This window comes from Triticum urartu, chromosome 4A (genome assembly GCF_056163025.1).
Source record: "Triticum urartu cultivar PI428250 chromosome 4A, HENAU_Tu73, whole genome shotgun sequence".
Taxonomy (NCBI): domain Eukaryota; kingdom Viridiplantae; phylum Streptophyta; class Magnoliopsida; order Poales; family Poaceae; genus Triticum; species Triticum urartu.
In genome coordinates, this window is record NC_141876.1 from 346,793,067 (window position 1) to 346,795,896 (window position 2,830).

Below are 2,830 nucleotides of genomic sequence, written 5' to 3' on the forward strand. Positions count from 1 at the left end.
AACTATTATTGTTGACATTACCCTTGAGGTAAAAGGTTGGGAGGCGAATCTATAAGCCCCTATCTTTCTCTATGTTTGATTAAAACATTGAACCCATAAATATCACGTGAGTGTTAGAAATTATGAAAGATTAAATGATAGTTGAGTATGTGGAGTTTGCTAAATCAAAGCTGTGGCATAGACCCTTCCTGAAAATAAGATGAATTGCAGTTGTTTGATGACTGAGAATATAGTTTGTTAGTCTTAGGAGAGTTTATGATCTATACCTTAACATGTGAATATCTTGTTACTTGATCATGAAAAGTTTTATGAAAATGAGCAACTATTATGATATATAATGATTCTAGAAAAAGTGATGGGAACTATCATTGATGAAACTTATGCACTAGCTAGCATTCACACATCATAAATTATTTCTTTTATCATTTACCTACTCGAGGACGAGCGGGAATTAAGCTTGGGGATGTTGGTACGTCTCCAACGTACCTATAATTTATGAAGTATTCATGCTATTATAGTATCCATCTAGGATGTTTTATATGCATTCATATGTTATTTCGTATGATTTTTGGGACTAACCTATTAACCTAGGGCCTAGTGCCAGTTTCTGTTTTTTCGTTGTTTTTGAGTATCGCAGAAAAGGAAAACCAAACGGAGTCCAATTGACCTGAAACTTGACGGAGCCTATTTTTTGGACCAGAAGAAGGCCAGGAAGTAAAAGAACTGGGCCAGAAGAGTCTCGGGCTGCCCACGAGGGTGGGGGGCACGCCCATCCCCTGGGCGCGCCCCCCTACCTCATGGACAGTCTGGAGACCCGCTGCCTTGTTCCCGACTCCAACACCTCTTATATAACCCGAAACTTCCAGAAAGAAACCTAGATCGGGAGTTCCGCCGCCAGAAGCCTCCGTAGCCACTGAAAATCAATCTAGGCCCTCTCCGGCACCCTGCCGGAGGGGGCCATCATCACCAGAGGGCATGGAGGAGGATCCCGAAGGGGCCATCATCACGATGAAGGACAAGGACCAGAGGGGAAACCTCTCCCCATCAAGGGGGAGGCCATGGAGGAGGAAGCACAAGGGGGAGAACCTCTCCTCCTCTCTCTTGGTGGCACCGGAGTGCCATCGAGAGGGGAATCATTGCCATGGTGATCGTCTTCATCAACATCACCATCATCATCACCATCCTCATCTCTTTTACGCGGTCCACTCTCCCGCACCCCGATGTAATCGCTACTTGAACATGGTGCTTTATGCCACATATTATGATCCAATGATGTGTTGCCATCCTATGATGTTTTGAGTAGATATCCTTTGTCTTTGGGTTGATTGATGATCTAGATTGGTATGGGTTGTATGTTTTATTTTGGTGCTGTCCTATGGTGCCCTCCATGTCACGCAAGCGTGAGGGATTGCCGCTGTAGGGTGTTGCAATACGTTCATGATTCGCTTATAGTGGGTTGGTGAGTGACTGAAACACAAACCCGACTAAGGGGGTTGTTGTGTATGGGAATAAAGAGGAATTGATGCTTTATTGCAATGTTGGGTTTTACCTTAATGATCTTTAGTAGTTGCGGATCCTTTCTAGAGTTCCAATCATAAGTGCATATGATCCAAGTAGAGAAAGTATGTTAGCTTATGCCTCTCCCTCATATGAATTTGCAATGACGACTATCGGTCTTGTTAACAATTGCCTAGGACAATTCCGCATACCGATCCACCATTATTCCACACTCTCTATTTATAATATTTAGTAATATGTTCTAACTTTATGATGACAGGACCTACTTTTATATTTTAGCTCTCCAATATCATAGAAAGTTATCCACTTCATACCCACAATGTAGTTTTATTTCCCGTCTCTAGTTGGAAGCAAATGTTCGGTGTACGTAGAGTCGTATCGGTGGCAGATAGGGCTTGAGAGAATATTGATCTTACCTTTAGCTCCTTGTGGGTTTGACACTACATACTTATCACTTCCACCTTTGGAAATTGCTACGATGATTCCCTCCACATGGGGATGATCACTTCTTCCCAGGCAAAGTGCATTTGGACGACGTACTTCAAGTGCTCCCCGGAGGGGGAACAAGAAGCACGCCAACCCTTGCACCTTGTAGGGAAAGAGCATCACCAAAATACGTAATCCATTCTTGGGGTGATTCCTTGCCGCGGTTAACTCCTTGAAACGTGCCGATAACCTCCAACTCTTCTTCTCCTATCTGAAGCTTGTTGATGACTGTTAGAGAAATCAGATTCAGCCCGGCCCTGCCATCCACTAACATCTTTGTGACCTTGAGGTTGCGAATTGTCGGGGAGACCAACAATGGCAAGAACCCTACCGCGGTGGTGCGGTCAGGGTGATCCCCCTCATCAAATATGATTAGCGTGTGGGGCCATTTGAGCGGCTTCTGGGCCTTTGGCGTTGGTTCCACAACATTGATCTGTCGTGCCCATCACTTGAGTTGGTGGTGGGAGGCGTGCCAAGATGCACCCCCATCAATGTATAGGGCGTCAGTGGCCTTCTGAAATTCGTACTCACTGGTTTCCTCTTCATTCCCTTCTATACTCACATCAGCACAAACTTCTTTTTCTTGGCCCCTGGCGGGTTTTCCTTGGTTCCGGAAGGGTTTGCCGGGGCAATTTTCTTCACTGCCTCGGCCCTTTCCGCCAGCGGCACTCTGACCTTTTTCCTTGTCCCGCTTCATATTCTTCCCTTTGTTTCTTGACAAGCTGCTCAACCTAATAACAGTCCCGAAGGTCATGGCCCTTGGTCCGATGGATCTTGCAGTATGGGCCGTTGCCGTTCCCAGCTTTCTCAACGGCACTAGCTTCCT